The sequence below is a fragment of the Equus przewalskii genome, chromosome 27 (assembly GCF_037783145.1).
Source record: "Equus przewalskii isolate Varuska chromosome 27, EquPr2, whole genome shotgun sequence".
In the NCBI taxonomy this organism is placed as follows: Eukaryota; Metazoa; Chordata; class Mammalia; order Perissodactyla; family Equidae; genus Equus; species Equus przewalskii.
Genome location: NC_091857.1, coordinates 14,989,561 through 15,009,527, shown reverse-complemented (window position 1 = coordinate 15,009,527; position 19,967 = coordinate 14,989,561). Strand labels below are relative to the sequence as shown.

General features: G+C 36.3%; 1 protein-coding gene across 8 annotated transcripts in view; it reads right to left on the bottom strand.

The window, feature by feature from the left end:
* Positions 1-19,510, bottom strand: part of LOC139079894 (uncharacterized) — a 613,636-nt gene extending 594,126 nt beyond the window's left edge. For 6 of the 8 annotated variants that reach the window (XR_011533890.1, XR_011533904.1, XR_011533897.1 and 3 more), the window contains exon 1: positions 19,226-19,510. The gene's annotated coding sequence lies outside the window, so the exon portion shown is untranslated. The remainder of the gene's footprint in view (positions 1-19,225) is intronic. The other 2 variants (XR_011533913.1, XR_011533912.1) reach the window with 2 other exon arrangements.
* Positions 19,511-19,967: the final 457 nt, after the last annotated feature.

Here is a 19,967-nt window from a genome sequence, read left to right as displayed (position 1 = left end):
GAAACTAAGACTTTTTTCAGAAAAACAACCACCAAGGTAATTAATCACCAGCAGAACTACACTACAAGAAATCTCAAAAGACGACCTTTAGGCAGAAGGAAAGTCCCACCAGAAAAAAATCAATATCTGCACAAAGGAATAAAGAGCATGGGGAATGACAATCAGGTGGACAAATATACATATTTTTGTCTAAAAAGCAATTTAGTGCTTTAAAAATATATTGTGGTATTTGTAGCATATGGAGAAATAAAATGTTTAACACAAATCACACAAAGGATGGAGCTGGGAAATAGAAGTATGCTATTGTAAGGTTCTTATTATGCACCAAAAGTGGTATAATATTATTTGAAAGTAATATTATTTGTAACATAAAGATCTAAATCCTAAACCCTAGAGCAAACAGTAAAAAATAAAACAAAGAGATAAAAACCAATAGTGAAATAAAAATAATTCTAAAAAATTACTCAATTAACCCAAAAGAAGGAAGAGGAAAAGAGAAAAACAGAGGGGAAACAAAGAACAGATGGGTCAAGTGAAAAAAAAGAAACATCATAGATAGAAACCTAACTATAATAAAACTATATTGTGTCAATTGTCTGAATACTTCAAAGTAACGAAAAAGCAGACATTATCAGATTGAATCAAAAAGCAAGACTCAACTATGATATTGTCTAGAAGAAACTAACTATAAGCATAAAAACAAATATATTTCAAAAACAAAAGGATTAAAATATACTATGCAAACAAATTTTTAAAAGAAGCTTGAGTGGCTATAGTCGTAGCAGTCCTTATAACAAGGACTATAATTTAAAGAATTTATAATGATAAAGCAATCAATTCATCCACATATATAAACAAGCCTAAACATGGACAGACTAATAATAGAACTTTAAAAAAAATGAAGAAAAATAGATAGAACTTAACATCATTTTAAGCAAAAACAACACTTGTAGAAATTTGTGGGATGCAGCTAAAGCAGTGCTTAAAGGAAAATGTATAGCACTAAAGAAGATATAAAGTCAACGATTTAAGCCTCCACTGTAAGAAACACAAAGTCAAAAAACAAATTAAACCCAAAGTAAGGAGAAGGAATAATAATAAGAATAATAAAGGTAGTAAATAATAAAATAAAAATAATAGGAATAATAAAACTATGTTTAAAAATCAAGAAAAAGAGAGAAAAACATACAGGAAATTAAGGAAACCAAAATCTGGCTCTTTGAACAGAGCATTAAAAATTAATAAAGCATTAACCACACATAGGAAACAAGAGAACATACATAAATAATCAATATCAATAATGAAAGAATGGACATAAATATAGCTCCTACAGAAATTAAAATGATGAGAAGGGAATATTATGAACAAGCTATATGCTGACTGACATCTTGGAGGACATGGACTAACTCCTTGAAAGATACAAACTACCAAAGCTCCTTCAGCAAGGAATAGATGACTGGAGAGCCTTCTAACTATTACAGAAATTGAAGTCAATTAAAATCCTTCTCAGAAATAAAGCTCCTTGCCTAGATAACTTCATAGGTGAATTCTACCAACAGTTAAGGAAGAAATAATACTGGGTTTACACAAATGCTTCCAGAAAATAGAAGAGGAGAGAATACTTCTCAACTCACTTTATGAGGCCCAAATTCCCTGATATGAAAACCAAAGACAATATTTAAATAAATGAATAAATACATACATGTATACATAGAATAGACCAATAAGCCTCCCGAACATGGACCTAAAAACCCCAAACAAAACATTAGCAAACAACACCCAGGGGCTAAAAGTTCTAAAAATGACTGACAATAAAATTTTAAGGATATGGAGCCATTGGTGCATATATCGTGGGAAGGATTGCAAATGGTACAGTCACTGAAAAAACACTTCGGAAGTTACTTAAAAAGTTAACCGTGGATTTACCAGCAATCTCATTTCTAGGCATTTACCTAGGGTAAATAAAAACTATGTCCACACAAAGACTTATGCAAGTACTGTCTATTTGTCTATCTTCTTTGGCTATGTGTCTGTTAAAATCTTTTGCCCACAAAAGCTTTATTTCTAATTGCCCCAAACTGGAAACAATCCAAATGTCCATCAAGTGATGGTATATTCATTTAACACAGAATACTTCTCAGCAATAAATAGGAATGAACTATTGACATCTCAAATCTCAATGGCGTAGATGAATCTCGAAAGCATTATGCTGAGTAAAAAAAAGCCAGACATAAATTACTACGTACTGTATGATTCCATATATATAAAATTCCAGAAAATGCAAAACTATCATGAGAAAATGCAGATCAGTGCTTGAGAGAAGCTAGGTGAGTGGAGGGGACTGATCACAAAAGGACACGAGGGAACTTTTGGGGGTGATGGAAATGTTCTGTCATGATTATGGTGTTAGTTACACAGCTGTATGGATTTGTCAAAACAACAAAATGTACGGCTAAAATTTGAGTATTTTATTGTATATAAATACAAAAATAGAGCTGAGTTTTAAAAAGTCTCTGTACATAGATGATCCCATTTAATTTTTATAGTGCCTTTATAGGTTAAATGTTATTACTACCGTCACATGTTTAGAGAACCAGAGTTTGACCTTAGTTATATGGCAACTACATGGTGGAAACAGGACCAATCCCTTTAATATGCTGCTTACATCTGCTCTGGGATCTAAATCAAATGTTTAAATTAAGTTAAATGTCATCTACATGCCATTGATACAAGAGACAAAAAAAGGAAGACTAGTAATCCATTAAGATAAACCTTTTTTTTTTTTGGTGAGGAAGACTGACCCTGAGCTAACATCTATGGCAATCTTCCTCTATTTTTGTATGTGGGATGCAACCACAGCATGGCTTGATGAGCAGTGCATATGTCCACTCCCGGGATCTGAACCCGTGAACTCCGGGCTGCTGAAGCAGAGCATGTGAACTGAACCACCATGCTTCCAGGCAGACCCCAAGATAAATCCTATTTTTAATGCTGCCCCGGAAGCAACACTATTCTATCTTCTTAATCATTTTCTATCATTTGCATACAAAAAAACCCCACAAATATATGAATTCAAGGAAATTTATACAATATATAAACCATCTATTGCAAACTTCCAAATTTCTCTAATTTTGTTAAAAATATACTCTGGACCAAATAAATAAATTCCTTCCTTTTTTCTTTCAATTACATACTTGCTAAATAAAGAAAAAAATGTGGTTTGTCTTTCTCTTTTTAAACAAACCAGAGACACAGTTTAATTATATTCTAAAGTACGAAACAGAAAGGGAAAAATTTTCCTTTCCTACAAATCCTGCTAAGTCTATTAAAAGATTATACGGGAATGATTTTAGCACAAAGAAAGTGAGATTCATTTATAACATGCGGCTGCTCCCAAGTGTCAATAAACAGGCCAATAAAAGGCATTTTTGAGTCCTCCTAACATTGTCCGTGAGTTCCATTTATTAGGATTACCTTTCTTGAAGTTAACCTGTCAACCTAAGGTATTCACCTCTTCTTTGAAGAGCAGCCCGCTTAGTTCCCGGGAAAGCTAAGTTCCACTGTTATCTGAAGTGTCAGAGCGGAAAACTTCAAAGGGAGACAGCTGCGGAACACATCTTCACAGCTCCTTGATCTCAGGGCTGGAGTGTGTACATATACTGCTAAATTGTCTAAAGGGAAATTTAAAGTTTACTTTGCGAATGTTTAAAGGTAATTTGTTCTGCTAAAGGTGAAATGGGGAGACCGTTAGTCCAAGAGATAGTATCCATTTAGTGTGGCTCAATGCCAACATGTTCAACTTCAACCCAGACCTATTTTGAGAAATAGCTGTTAAACATATACTATTATATAAAAAACACGTAAAACCACATTTATCAAAGAGTACTTATCATTTGGAGATAAATGCTAAAATGTGTAAGGAAAAAATGATATGATGTCTGAATTTACTCGAAAGTAATATAAGAGGAAGGCATTTCATGGGGTTATGGACAGGATGGGACTGGCCACCGGTTGATGGTTGTTTGGACTCAAGCAACAGCTACATGGTAGTTTAATATACAGTGACTTACTTTTCATATATTCAAAGTTTTCCATAATAAAAAATAAAATATTAATACTGCTAATAATAAAAGCTACATTTAAAAACCACTGTTTACGCCCAAATGAAAAAGTAGCTGTGTTCTAAAGCTCCTTGGTAAGCTAGCTATTGGAAACTAGACCACATTTTTCATTTAATGCAGGTGTTTTATGTACATGATGATTAGGAGCCTGAGCCAATCCACAAAAACCTGTAAATTTTTATTTTTAATTTACTAATCTCTATGGGTTAGCTCAGTTATGGATTTAAAAATCTTTTGTGGGCTGGACTTGGCATCTAACATCCCCATATATGTTCTTTTCATGCAGTGATATATTCCACAGAACTGAGAAAGGAAATTTAGCTGCCCCAGATACATGTATTCCAAACTATTGTTCATCGGTCTTGCCCAATGACCATATAATACAATATATCATTCAATTCAACACAGGCTTTTAATGAAAGGAGATGCTATCGGGAATTACCAGACGCCGTGCTTAGACTGGGTCCAAGCAAACCCGGATGACTATAAGATAAGCAATTAGATGTTCTTATGTTGAAAGAGCTTATGTGTCATAGAAACTTCATTAGTTTTCTAGAGCCACAACACTAATGTTTTACAAATAAAATCTGAGAACTATAAAATTATAAACTGATCTTTTAAACCACAAATTAATGTAAAGGTTATATTACAAACATAATATAAAATATTGTAGATTTTTCCTTCTCTTCTTATAAGGATTCTTCTTATAGATTATATTTGGTGGCTAAAATAATCCTACAGGTTCTGGATAGTTTTCCACATTTTAGTCAAATTAAAAACTACTTTATGATAGTCTAATTTCATGACTATTGTACTTTGAAGTAATGACCTCTCTCACTCAATACTTGCTTGACAGAATCTCAGTTATGGTAAGGACTGAGCTCAGTCAGAAAAATAAAATTAAATTACAAAACCAAACTTCATATATTCCCTATGTTAGTCAAGAAGGGCCAGGCTACACTATGTAGCAAATGAACTCTGAAATTTCAGTGACTTTTGACATAAAAGTACTTCACTTAGTACTCAGAATATTTCACTTCACTCTACTTCACTTCGGTATAGCTCCTTAGTAGGCAGAGTCTCAGGAATCCAGGCTGTGTCCGCCTTGGGGCTCTGCTGTCTCAATACATGGTCCCCACTACTATGGCTGGAAGAGTATGGGGAGTGGGCACACTGGCTCCTCGAGGCTCTTCAAGGAAGTGACTCTGGTGACCTGATCACACTCATTGGTCAGAACTAGTCAAATGGTGCCACTTAATTTCCAGGGGATATGAAAACTCTTGTTGGGGCTGGCCTGGCGTAGTGGTTAAGCTCGCAAGCTCTGCTTCAGCGGCCTGGGGTTCATGGGTTTAGATCCTAGACGTGCACCTATGCAGCGCCCATCAAGCTATGTTGTGGCCACATCCCACATACAAAAACTAGAGGAGGACGGACAGAGATGTTAGCTCAGGGCCAATCTTCCTCACCAAAAAAACCATTTTCAACCAAACAAGTAGCTATTTCTATAATTTATCTACTCAAAGTAAAACAGTAACATTTATGATGCTGTTTCGTTCACTGCCCTCCTCTCAGCAGGATGATGTCCAAAAGACCATAAGTGAAATAAATGATTTGCAGAGAAAAAGCTGTGTACAAAGGTCTTCAGGAGCCCAGTCTGATAGCAGAGAAACAAAGATTCATGAGATTCTTCTAAACAAAGTGCCTCAGGTTATACTCTAATCTCTCTTTCAGGTGTTCTACATACAGATAGGCAAAAAGCTCCTCGCAGCCCTCTCTGAAAAAAACTCTTTACATTTTGAAAGGCGGCACTCAGTCTCTTTGGTGAAACATTTCAAACAGTCACTTAATATTTGTTCATTATAAACCTGTTCTGAGGGCAAAAAAAGGCTTTGCAATCTATGATTTGCTGTATTAACCGTATTCAATTAAAATGAGAGAGGACTAATGTGGGGAAAAGAGCATTTAAGGATCTAAAGATATGATTATTTAAGAGAATTTGGGGTAATGACTTCGATGGAAAGATAACTGCGTCCCATACATTTAGTGATGATGTGAATTATTATTGAGTGATAATTAAAAGACTCAATCTACGACTTATGCATAAGAGATTGTGAACTAACCGTCTTCGGAGCTCTAATTTTGGATTTTTTTCTGATATTTATAATGTAATACAGGCAAGCCATTTAAATTCTTTTCTGGGTTTACAATTTCCTTATTAACGAAAATCATATTCTCTTTTCCACAATGCATTAAAAAAAGACTGTATCTAGCAGATAAAACTGAACTAATGAGGTAGCAACTTGAATTTAAAGTTAGCTTTCTTCTTTAAATTCTCTTTTCTTTTCTTCTAAGGACTACGTAATTGGCAGTCCATACAGCTCTAGATGCCTGTGCCCCACAGCTCCTTCTTAAGAAAGTATCCTCTGGTGGTTCTTCTCAATTAGCTAAATCTTGAGCCACGTGACCCTGGCCTGAAGAACAGAAATTAGTGCTCAAGGCAAAGATGGCTACGTATTCAGGTAATCATGTAATTTATCATCCTAATTGGGAAAATTCTGAGAGTAAAATGGAGAGCTATTATTAATTTCACCTGGAAAACAGGCAAAACCTTTGATCTTTTACCTTGACCTGTCTATGTATGAGCTGCCTCCAGTAGGATCCAATCAGCTTTAAGGAAATGTAGTCAAAGACTCTCCATAAAGAGTGATCTATGTAAGATTACAGGGAATTGACTCAACCACTTCTCTCCTGGGGAGTAGAAAAGTGATGCCAAAAAAGAGGAGTAGAGGGCAACTTCGGGGGCTGTTGGGGGGCGCGGGGTTGGCTCAGTGTTGGCCTGAAGTTACCAGAGCTGTTAGTCCTGGAAAGCCTGCTGAATCCTGAAGGAAGGAGTCATTGTTCTGTCCTTCCATAAGCTACTAGACATTCAACCTTGCAAGCACGAATGCAACCTCCTAAGCTACCTCACTTCCTGGTTACCCTTATCACGAACACCACCACCTAAGAGAATCTGACAGCACCTCCTCAGTGCAATGTTAATACACCGCCCAATGCAGACTGCCATTATCCTCGGAATTTCAATGCTGAGGAAGAGGGTAGGTGGCATGGGACAGGAAACATGAGCAACCAGGTCACCATCACCTTTGGGCTAAAGATTAGGCTTCTAGTAAGTTGGAAAATCAAAAGTGTCTTACTAATAAATTTAGATGCTCATGTAAATGTATTATTTGAATATTATTCAATTTTTAAATACTTCCCATGACCAGAGCAAGTAATATTTTTACCAGGCATCATAGAGACTGGACTAACCAATAATTCTACAATGTCTTGAACACAGGACACCAAGTGAGAGCAAAGTAAGAGATTGAAAAATAATTTTAAAGTGTAAAATATGAGAAAATGGCATTCTTCTGAAAGTTTTATAAGTAATCCAAATATGTGCTTAAATATTGGACTGAAGATTGTTGGTTGAAACTATTAGAACAGAGATTTGATCTACTGCCACCTAGTGGAGAATTAATTTCTATTTATTTATTAGCTGCTAACGAAAACAAAATAATAGTCTAATTTCAAGTTCTAGGGAACCTAAGCGATTATCGCCTCCAGTGGCTTCAGTCCCACGGAACTCTCAGGCCGCCACCAAATACCTGGGGCACCACCTGAAGTGTGAGGGGGTGAGTGGGTAAGGCTTTAGGGTCCCATCCCTAATCCCACAAAAGCTGTGGAAGTTTTGTCTATTCTATATTTTAGGCTTCTGACTCAATGTTATTTGAAGAAAGGACTCCACTTCTAACAAGGAAAAAACAAATGTTGAAAGACCTTATCTGGTCTCATTTCCATCACTGTACCAATAAACATTGGTTTTCCAATGTCACGTAAATGGCCAGCGTCATAACTAGCAGTAGAACTGAGTTCTTCTGATTCCTATTCTCATTCAAATAATTTTGGAGTAACTTCAAGTTTAATAAACTTTAGGTCCAGTGCTCAAAACACAAAGAGCTTATTTCATTTAAAAACAGATTATTTCCTTGATCTTATTTAAAATAACTTGACTCTACTACCTTCCTTGCACCACTAAACCTGAGTGGAAACAGCTCAAAATAAGTTGTGGAAATGAGATCACGGCTGCAAATTGCAGTGACACTATGTCAAATACACATTTAGAGTTAGTCTAGAACTCTCTAAAAATAATAACTAAAAAGTGCTTGTGAGGGCTGTTTCCTCTCTTCTCCCTCAGATTCGTTTAATTTTAGAGGTGAAAGAGATCATAAATCACTTAATAAAACTATCAGTTTCTAAATCATTTTATGTTTTCTAAAAGATAAAACTGTCGATTCTGCTACGATAGAGAGAAGTTACACTACTTGTCTCAAGTCAGTTTGACTGTTTGTCCAGCTCTCCTCACCTCCCGTCCAGCAGTAGGACAGGTGAGTGAGAGATAAGGAGGGGGTAGGTTTATGGGAGGTGGGTGTGGTTGTTTTGTTTGTTTGTCTGTTTATGATGGGTGAAAGTTGGGCATTTGTGAACGCTAAGAAGAAAGAGATGGTCGAAAGAGAGATGATGATAAAGGAGAAAATTAGTGGAGCAAGTTCCTTGAGGATGTAAGAGAAAATATAATCCAGAATGCATGTGGAGAAAAGACATACCACTCCTCAAAAGTGTGACCCCGTGTCTGCGTCTCTAATAGCATTGTCACTTTGGTATATCTCACTTGAATTTACCACAAAACAATTTTTTTTTTGAGGAAGATTAGCCCTGAGCTAACATCTGCTGTCAATCCTCCTCTTTTTGCTGAGGAAGACTGGCCCTGAGCTAACATCGTGCCCATCTTCCTCTACTTTATATGTGGGATGCCTACCACAGCATGGCTTGACAAGTGGTGCCATGTCCACACCCGGGATCTGAACTGGCAAACCCCGGGCTGCCGAAGTGGAACGTGCGCACTTAATCGCTTTGCCACCAGGCCGGCCCCAAAACAAATATTTTTATCAAATGACATTTAGGTATTCATACTTCTAAATTTATCCTATATCATCTCATTAAAATTTATAAATTTGTAATTCAAAAATCCAGGATTTTTTCTATATAATCTCCTTCTTTTATTTTTAATCGAAATGTACATTTCTCATATAATATCAGATAATATTATGCTTCTTTTGGTGTTTAAAAGCAAGATATAAAATTGTTTATAAAGTGAAACTTCAATATTATTCCAAAGATGTATAGATTTTTAAATAGCATTTGTGTGACCATGGTAACTTATATGGAGTAAGTTAGCTATATATTTTAATTTTCTTTCATATCTTTCTTGAATTTTCAAAATTTATAATGGGAAAATATTACTTTTATAATCAGAATTCTTTTTAAAAAGCAAAATAAAAGAAATCTTGATTCTTTTTCTGAGTCTGCCACGGACTACTCTGTGAACTTGGGCAAGTCAAACGCCCCTTCTTTTCCATACGGCCTGTGCCCGCTTGAAAAATAAGGGAATTAAACTAGATCATCTTAAGCTATTTGAAGCACTAAATGGTCCTGATTTTATGATACGATTGTTAGATTGTTCTCATTTTGAATAAGTATGCTTTGGTATACAAATGGCTGATTATTTCTTCTATGCCCATAAGTCATTAAAATTTTAAAATATTCATGGGCTTTATGAAGAGCTGAATTAACCAGAGAAGGTGCTTTCTCTGAAATCATTTGAAAAGCTCCAGGAAGCATTTGAAGAGATGAAGTACATATGTTGGTTATGTTGTAGAAAACGACGATAACCTGTCCTTCTCAGTGAGAAAAAATAAAAGTTTTCAAAGCCAAATGAAGTAAGTTTTCCATGTACATTTACGTGTTGGGTAGAACACAGGAAGATATCAAGACTATGAGGAATTTGATTTTCTGAGCTTCTTCTTTACTAAATTGTGACATAAAAATCATGGGCGACTGGCACCATCAACTCCAGGAGGGGCTTAGAAGTCAGGTAAGCTATTGAGCGAAGACAAAGAACATATCCAATAGGAATTCATGGTAAAAAGTCAGCCTACATCCTGGAGTAGTCTTACCAAGAACAGCTGCTTTTTAAATGAAGCCTTCCTTTCGTCAGAGAAATTTGTATAAGAGAGCCAAAGCTTATCAGTATAAATTAATAAATATATTTTATTACTCTACAAAGGACTTCTAGAACAAAGGCTTCCTGAGAGCATGGGACTCTGTTTGCTTTACTGCTGCGTCCTTCACTACTTATAGCAGTGATTGGCACACAGATAGTGCCAATATTCGTTAAATGAATTCACATCCTAGGCTCCTTCCTGCTACTCGTGGAGACCAGAGCACTAATGAAACCTGATGTTCAAATGAGAGAGTTTAATTCAGGAACTACTCATTGCGTGTCTAACACATGTCAACAAAATTGCCTATCACTGTTGCAACCATACTTTCAAAACCAAACCTCTGTTTGCATGATCTACAAGGTACAAATAACTTTGTACAAATGTTGAAGACAACAGATCAGAATATCTGTTATTGAAAATATAATTTTACCAAAAAATTCAGGAATTAGCTTTATATTATAGAATGGCCACATAATTTCTAACCTAAAATGAGTCACTATGGAAAATGGAAGAGGGCATCCTCAATAACTACCCTGGGGTATCAAGCATTAAATAGAAGTGTTGCTGGGGAAACAGGGTGTATGGCCTCTTTAACAGACTCCATGCTGAAGTCTATATCTAGTGAAAGGATGTGTTTCTACGGTGGCAAAACCCCAGTCACCTCCAGAAAATCCATTATTAAATAACAGAGCTAAAAACATAACTAAATTTAATGTAATTTTTAAAGAATCTGAGACCACCAGGGCTAGCATGGTAATGGCAAAATTTGACTCTATTGCAAAATGAACAGCTTTTAAGAACTGAAAAGCTAATTAGATCCTAATGCACAATGACACTGACATTCAACACTATTTTTGGTGGTGTTTAGTGGGATGTTAGCTAATTACTGTTTAAAAGGAAAAGGGGGAGCAGGACTTATTAAAATATAATATTACTATAAGGTATCCAAAACCAATGGGTAATTTCTTTGTTTTTCTTATACACACAGTTTAACCAATATCTACACCTACAAGATATCATGACAAAGTTCATTTAATTACCATCCTTATTATTGACACCATGAAAAAATATGGATAGAGCTTGAAGGAAGTAGTAACAAACCTTAATAGATGAGGGGACAGCCTGGTGGCCTATTGGTTAAGTTCATGCGCTCCACTTTGGTGACCCAGGGTTCACCGGTTGGGATCCTGGGCGCGGACCGACACACTGCTCATCAAGTCATGCTGGGGTGACATCCCACACACAAGAACTAGAAGGACTTACAACTAGGATATACAACTGTGTACTGGGGCTTTGGGGAGAACAAAAAGAGGAAGATGGCAACAGATGTTAGCTCAGTGCCAATCTTCCTCACCAAAAAAAATACCTTAAAACAAAAAAAACTTAATAGATGAGATAAAATTATAGACCATCATAAAATTGGCACATGGGAGTTCAAATATGATGCTCTGTGTGGTATCATTTGCCTTAATGATACTCCTGACAATCAGTTGCACCTAAAAATCTGTATGCCTCTGAACTTCCCTCTGCATCAATTACTGGAAACACTTTCTGATTCTCTTCTCTACTCAAGTACGGTAGGTCCTCTGGAGAAAGAGAGAGAGAGGTTCTTGCACCTCCTTTTAAAATGCAACTATCTTTATTCTCAGTCATTCCCAGGTTAGGATAACAATCTGATTTAATTAACTGGCATTCACACTCCTCTCAAATCAGTCAAATTAATGGGGGTTTTGATTTGAAATGTAAATAAAAGCAAGCTTATTCTCTCGTCTATAGAACACATAATACTAGAGCTTGTCCCCTTAGAGGTTGACATTTTATTGAAATCATGTTGCTCTTATTGACATTGAAACACATGCTCAAACAGGCTTTACAAAGCCACCAGAGAGAGTAAACATACCATTATTCCACATGTCCCCTTATTTACCCCACACAGTTATCTTTCTTGGTCATTATTATTAATAACTATCCCTATTTTATAATAAGAAAAGTGAGGTTTAGAGAAGTTACATGGGGTTCTAATCCAGGTCTTCTGATTAGAATCCATTTCTTTTCTTCTTGAGCGTACGATTGCTATAGGAAAGCCCTCTATGTTTCAGTTATCTGATTCATGAGCCTTAGACACTTGGACTGTGGGTTAAGCTTCTGGATAGAATGCCACTGACTAGGTCATTCGAGGGTACCATGGTCTGAAATATTAGCTCTACTACAGAGCTCTGAAAAAAAACAAAGTCAGTGGTTTCATGCATTTTTGCATGTGTCTTAGGACATTTGTTTTTCCTGATGCATCCAACCAGTAAGGGAAGAAAAAGTAGAATCAACGAATTGAACACTGTTAGTTGCTAGTAATTGTAAAATCATACTGCTATCACTGAAAGATTATACAGTCTTTTTAAAAACTTGGAAAATGAAACCAATATTTGGTAGAATAAAACTGATAATTATATCATAACAACAGTTTGATAACTTGTTCAAATAAGAGAAAAAACTGATTGAAGAGGTGGAGCAGACTCAATAAACAAAAGTATTTACACAAGCCTGAGCACATCTCTATTATAGCACGGAATTACACCATGTTGATATTTATTTAAATACACACACACACATACTCCCAACCATCTTCTGCACTTTGAAGAATAAAGACTACCATCTCTATATTACCTTCCTTTGCAAAATACACAGAATTCACAATCTTGTAAGGTAGGTACTACTGTACAGATGAGAAAACCAAGGCACAGAGAAGTTACGTAGCTGTCCCAGGTTATGAGTCTAGTCAGTGACAGAGTCTAGGTTCAGATGCAGGCATTTGGCCAGAGATTCCTGTGCCCCAACCCTTCCATCCTGACCCGTAGAGCTAAGTCATCACAAGACATAATTGGCATTGTTTTCCTCATTATCAGCTCTGGTTTTCATTGTGTGAAAATAAACATCTTAAGCACTTTACTAGTGATGTACTTTCTAGGGAAGTTCAGAAAGCAATGAGAGAAGCTGCTACATGGACCTTGATTCTTGCCCACAAATAAAAAAATTGTTAATAAGACTGAAGTAACAAAGTCTTGGGAGGAAAAAAAATAATTATCAAGTTCTAATTGCAGCAGAGGATAATGTAGGGCACAGGCAAAATCACGATGTGACCCTGAAAACTGCTAATGAGCCTGGAAAGCACATCAGTGAGCCCAGTGTCTTCTGAGCACAGATGGTCCTGCTTCTGCCTGCATTTGTTAGACCTCCCAAGGAGCATCCTCTTGAGTTCTAGGTGTCAGGATTATGGAAGAACCACAGATAAAGTGCAGTAGACTCAAAAGAGAAGCATAGAGCTCAAAATTATTGCCTTTCTAGATTTTTTGAGGAGATGGGACCATAAATTATACAAGACTAAACACTTTAAATGTAATTATGTACTAATTTATACTGATATGTAGTATTTCCATTATCAACATCAATAACACTGTTGAACTAGAGTTCAAGAGGCTAGGTTTATTGTCTGCAGAGTTTTTAGCATACAGTAAGCACATGACATGTTTGAGAAAGAAACGGTAAAGAAATTGAGGAAGAACGTGGACAATGATTCATCTGGAAAGGGAAGAAACTACCCACACTTCTGTTTTTCCCTTTGCCTTTGCAAAATTAAACTGATTCAACAACTTGTTGACTATGTCCCTTAGTCCTTACCACGAGGTAAAAACTAGAAAATGTAGCGTTAGGTATAGGATTTATTAGTAAAGAGCTGCAAGACTCCTCTCTTTCAGCATCCCATGGATTACAGTGGGTTGCAGACACGAGATGTGTAACCAGGACAGAGATGCTAAGATACCTTAAATGTCTGGATAGTCAGGATCTAGTGAGACTGTTAAGTGACATTCTGTAATTGCCAAATCAATAAGCATTAATTTTCTCATAAAACAGGTGACATATTTAATAAGCCATATATCTAGAGGAAAGAGGAAATGGAAACATTTAGTCTAATAATCATTTTTAGTAATTCAGACTTAAAAGGCACTTTAATAATATCATGACCTTACATTCATCTAGCACTTTACTGTTTCAAAATTGCTTTTGCGTGCTCTACCTTAAGTGCTCTGAATTGTTGCATAAATAGAAAAATAGAAGGAAAATATGAATCTAGATATTATAGCTAGGGCCATAGCTTTCAAGCTCATTTACAAAATACTAAGGTAAAAATATATGTGCACATCTAAAAAAATGAACCAGATAAACTATTTCTGGATGTAATATATGAAAAAAATTTTGTTCTTACAGCCAAACAGCAAACTCGCAAGTGCTGATTATTCAATTTGAGCCCAATGATTAAGAATATGAGATCTCAAGTCAGAATCTTTGTTTTCCATCCCAGTTTTGTTGCTTTTCAGTAATGTGATTTTGACAAGTTCCTTAACCTGTCTGAAACTCAGTTTTCTCATCTGTAAAATGAAGACGATACCAATGGATTGACTTGAGAATTAAATGAAATAATGCCTGCATATGGCGTATAACTCATCCTCAGTGGATATTAGCCGTTAACCCATATCCTTTTGTTCCTCTTCTTGTGCCAGCAACCTGTTATACAGCAGTGCCATTGTCCACTAACAGTGACATGTTATCACCAATGTCATGAAAATACTCATTAAGCTCCTAAACGTACTTGATATTGCTCTTGATATTGAGCATGTTTTAGGGACTAAGTAGAATAAAAAGCTAGAATATTTAAACTTCTTAGGTTGGATTCATCTATTCCTTTGCCATCTTACAATCAAAAACCCCATAGTGTTATTGCATAAGCATAGGTCCCAAGTTATCCCCACTTTCTTAATTCAAGAGTTAATTTTGGAATAAGGATCATATGATTATAATACAAAAAATGGTCAACAAAAAGGGAAGGATTTCATTACTTTAGTCTTATTTATCACTACTTTAATAAGTTTAGAAAAGACAACAATATTATTCAGATGCAAATGGTCTTCAGTTACCCTGTCTCAAACCATGACATAAAGTAACATTTTTCTTTAATTAAGATGCTCCACATTTACTCAATTATTCTCTGAGTTCTTAAATATCATTTTCTGAACACAAGAAGCTGGACAGCCTCCTACTATTTTTACTGTCTTTGAGAAACATTTGTTCCCTAAGTGGTCACACTTCATCTCTCAGTATTCATAAGGTTCAGAATTCTATTTTTAAATACTGGGCTAGAAGGAAATACCATCAATGAGATAACTGGAGACTTCAACAGGAAGAAAAAAAAAAAAGACCACTAATAACAGCACGATTCATTGGTTAACTAAAAGAGTTCAAACTGGCCCCACCCAAATCTATTTACTCAATTCTGTAATTTAAGATACAACATTCGTGTTAACTGAAGTCAAAGCCACTACTAAGTGAACCCACATATCAGGTTTCCACCTTTCTTCATCAAAACCAAAATTATTTTAAATAATACTGATATAAATGATGATTATGTTCTTGTAGGGTAGTGGGAAAAAATACACCTCAATAAGCTCCAATCTCCCTTGTTTTCAATCCTAAAATAGGAATCCTACACGTGAATGTAATTTATGTCAGCACCATAAAATTGTATGATCCTATGTGGCTGCTTTTAAAAGTACAGAGTATTTGGTCAAGTGGAAAGAATATTGAACCGGTCTTCCTGAATTCCGGCCCCAGTCTCAGATGTCCCAGGAAGTTGATAGAACATACTTTGGACAATACACTTTTCCTCTCTAAGACTTTTATAAAACCTGGACGTTAGCTGATTTCCAGTGCTAAAATTTTTATTTTCTCAGATACAAAAAGTAAAGATGCATATATTTTCTAGTTATTTCGTTCCCTTATTATAACATGTACTGGGCAAACAGAAATAGGATTTTTAAAATCTAAATACAACTTGTAAATATATTACGAAGAATATCATTGTCTGTAAAGGAATGAATCTCCACTTAGCAGTAGTACAGTAGCCAAGAGTATAAACCTCAATAGATGAGTAGTATCAAATCAACCATATTTTGGCAGGATGTTATCAGATTATATCAAAAACATATAGAAATACACTCTTAAAAGGTTATTGTATTAGTTTGCAGATTAAAAATACCCATCTCAATTATAGCACTAAGAATAAGACTCGGGATTCCATATTTCCTGATCTGTTATGCTTTATACAGCATTACAACATCCAACATTAATTGCTTACCTCTTCCAAGTACTTAATTCTTCCATATCATTAACAGTAGAGCTTGATAAGGTAATTTGTTTATCATGGCTGCTTTGCAATTAATCTACATCAATTTCACTTATTTTTAAGTTTTAAAACACCAAACGGATTTGGCTTAATTCCGGGATATTTGATAAATAAAAAGAGTTACATTTCTCTACAACTGGTTATTTAGGAAAAATAATGCAGCAACCGTTTATTCTGAGCTTTATAATGAAAGGCCAGTGAAATGAAAAGCATAAGATCAATAAGGCAAAACTGACACCAACTGGTATCCAGTGGTAATAGTTAACAACATAGTTATCTCTGGAATTTGCAAACCCTTCCTCTACAATTCACGATGTCCTTTGAACTCATTAATTAGAACTTTGATTTAAAACCCAGGAGCACAACTCCTTATTCCTAGAGCTGAGGGTAGAGGGTGAATTCAACGTGGTCTCTGTCCCCAAGGGGCTTTCAGTCTAGTGGCAAAATATGCATGCATGTGGCCTACAGCAATGTTGAGTGCCCCACACAATAATGGAGGCACAAAGAGAATGACGGAGAAGTGAGAGATTCTGGCCAAGACGATCTGAAAAGATTTCACAGAACGAACGTTTAACCTGGCCCTTGAAGCAAAGAAGGATTTCGAATGTTAAATAAAAGGAGGAGGGGAAGGGTATTGCACGCAGAGAGAATATCTCTGTGCTGGCTGTGTATTTAATTGTCCCAGATAAGGAAAAACATGAAATTACACGATCTGATCAAAGTCAGAACAAGAGAAAGAGTCAGAGCCATTCCTTGAACTTTTAACTCCAGGGTCAAATGGTTGCTGATATATCACAGTGCCGAGACAAGGTTTCTCTGCTTTCACAACCATTGCCTCCCTCCACTTATCCCTCCATATTGCCACACCCTTCACAGAACCTTGCTAGGATGTCCAGAGAAAAACACCAAGGCAGCCATGTCTTCATAAAACACATTACGTTTCAGCTTGTGTCTAAAAACCAAACAAACACATCTAGGTCTATTTTGGGCCCCCATTCTTCACTATTCTCCATCATTTCAAAAAAATGGGCTTGTGCTTTCGCCACATGGCATGCTTAATAAAATTGCGATCCATTCCTTTAAACCGTCCATTTTTCTACTTCAGATTTGTCAAGTGGTCCCAATTCCAAGAAATCATAATTCAGAATGTGGGGGAGGTTGCAGATTTTTGGCTCAGGAGGTCGTACAGATGTTATTCCTTAAGGAAGACGATCATGATTGCCTCTGTGAGTAATGGCTGTGAGTCGGCGCAGAGCCAAAAGTTCTCTTATAGCAGAATGTATAAACCATTCTCCTACTGAAAGAAGGCCCCCAGTAGGATAATATATTATTACACATGATTCAAATTACAGGATCTGCAGCAGGGGAGCTCATGACTGATTCAGGACAGTCGCTCCCTGAATACTGATGACGGGATGATGGAATGCCTCATGAATTAAAAGGGCCGTGGTTTAGCGTCTAAATCCTTCACATGGTTTAAAAAGTGTCTATGTCTATCATTGTACTCTTTAAGCTTCTTAAACGAATCGTGCCCTGTTATGAAACTCTTGTCGATGTTTTTAAAATTCCATGTCTTTGAACAATTAATATTCAAAATATTCTTTTAAAAAAGACAATGAAACTCTGCCTTCTCTTCTAGATACTGTATCCCTTTAACGCCAATATGCAATAAAGATACGGTTTAAGAGAAATCGCATTTAAGTGTGACCCAGTTTCTGCTCTGGGATTCTCTCAAGCAACCCGAAAATCTTCACATGCCACATGTTCCAGCCTTTGTAAGTTATCTACAGAACAAATGAGTTTATCCCTGACAAACTAAACACAAACGTACAAGACAAAATTGTGTTCCCAAAGGTTTTCTGCTGATAAATGAACTCATTCGTGAATATTATTTCATTTGGTCTGTTTTGGTTATATAACAAACCGATAAATTTGCTAAAGTATTACATTGGGAATGGAGATCAGGCATTTTTACAGAAACACTAAGGCAGATGTTAAATATTACGCATTCTGAGAAATAACTGCTGAGACATATTTTGAAATAATATGTAAGCTAGTCCCTTAACTTCTTTTCAAGCTGGTTCTTGTATTCAGTTTTTCTAGTAAATGGATGCAAATCAGGTGCATTGTGCTGAGATGGGAAGAGAGAGATTTGTCCAGAAATGACCTCAGTTCTATTCATTAATGAAATGACATGTTGGCTGAGAGCAGTGAAGAATGAAATATAACAAGAGCGAACTTTCCTCCGTGTGACAGATGCACATAAGCACTTTTTTGGATAAAACACTGTATGTAAAATGGCCGCTGCAGCATAAAAATCTGGAAACATTACAGGAAGCTCTAAGATGCAGATTGCTTGGAAAAATCGCAACTTCCATGGCAAAACACCCCCTTATTCTCTATTTCCTTGTACAATTCTGAATCCTAGCTTGGAGAAAGCATGCTATTCTTAAGAAGGGAGTGGCGTCAGAAAAAATAAACAAAGATTTCACTTTTTCTAAGATTTTTTGGAAGAAAGAGAAGATAATTTTGCAAGGTGAAAGCAAAATAGAATTGCACCCAGACACTTTCAGTGACAGCAGACACCAATGGAGGGAGAAAAAAGGTAAAAGTCATTAGAGAGAAAGTAGCCACATTTTTGCGTAGTGGTTTAAATTATGCCAGCAGAATAATTAATGGAAGGCTCTAATATGGGGAGGGGGTAACAGGAAAGGGGGAGGCTATGTTAAACAAAGTTCATTACTGCATGATGTAAATGAGTTTCTCACCAGTGATGTCACTGATTGGCTGAGCTGCAGAACTGGCTTCGAGCATGGCCGGATTGGCTGCTAGCTCTTCTGGTGCCTGCCTGCTTGGGCAGCGGTTGAACCAGATACTTTCTGTCTCCCTTGTTGTCGTTTGAAGCAAATCTTGTTCAGCCCAGCTGTGTCTCCATAGTAGTGGCACCCTAAGAGAGTGTCTCCCTCCTGCTTCCCACAGCTCGTCTGTGAGGCGGTCGCTGCTGTGAAATACCAGCGCTTGGCACCAAGCCCAGACAGCGTTCTCAGATCCATCTATAACACACACATACAAAAAGAAAAAATAAAAAAAAAAAGCAGTTCTTTCATCTGAATTGCATCCTAAGGAGGATTAAGAAGGCTTCTATTGCTACTGATTTGTGTCCTTTCAATTTGATGGCTAAAATAGTTTTTGAAATACAGTATCCTCTCATCTGCAGTAGAACATCATTGGTTAAAACTGGTTAAAAAGATAAGGGGGAACCCCCCTCGCCCATGTTTACCTTGATTACAGAAAAATAATTCTTCATTTCCCTCCTAAGCACCGTAACTGATGTTTTGGTCCCTTACCAGAATCTTAAACTCTCACCGGATTTCTAATTATATCCGAGTCATTATTTTCAGGTTAAGACAAGGGATCTTAATTAGCATTCTTTTTTAGCTATGCGAAATGAGACAGGGCATGAAACAGAAACGATCTATGGAGAGGCAGAGAGAGAGAAAGAAAAAAAAA